The following is a 272-nucleotide window of genomic DNA, read 5'->3' on the forward strand; positions in this document are numbered from 1 at the left end:
CCCTTCCTACATGTGAACCCGCAAATTGAGCCCCTCTTATTCCATCTCCCTACCCCATTTCCCTGCCAAATCTTCTGCCCCCAGCAATGGGGCTGTGCTGCGGCACAGATGGCATTTAGGGTCCATTTATCCCCCCACAACCCCACCACTGTTTGATGGTGCCGGGAGCTGGTGACAAGGCTCTGGCACTGAGGGATTGCACCTACCTGCCCACCTGTCACTCACCCCAATCAGCCCAGCAACAACTTCAATGACGCCGGTGCCCACAGTGG

Source organism: Merops nubicus, unplaced genomic scaffold (genome assembly GCF_000691845.1).
Source record: "Merops nubicus isolate BGI_N331 unplaced genomic scaffold, ASM69184v1 scaffold34735, whole genome shotgun sequence".
NCBI classification, from domain to species: Eukaryota; Metazoa; Chordata; class Aves; order Coraciiformes; family Meropidae; genus Merops; species Merops nubicus.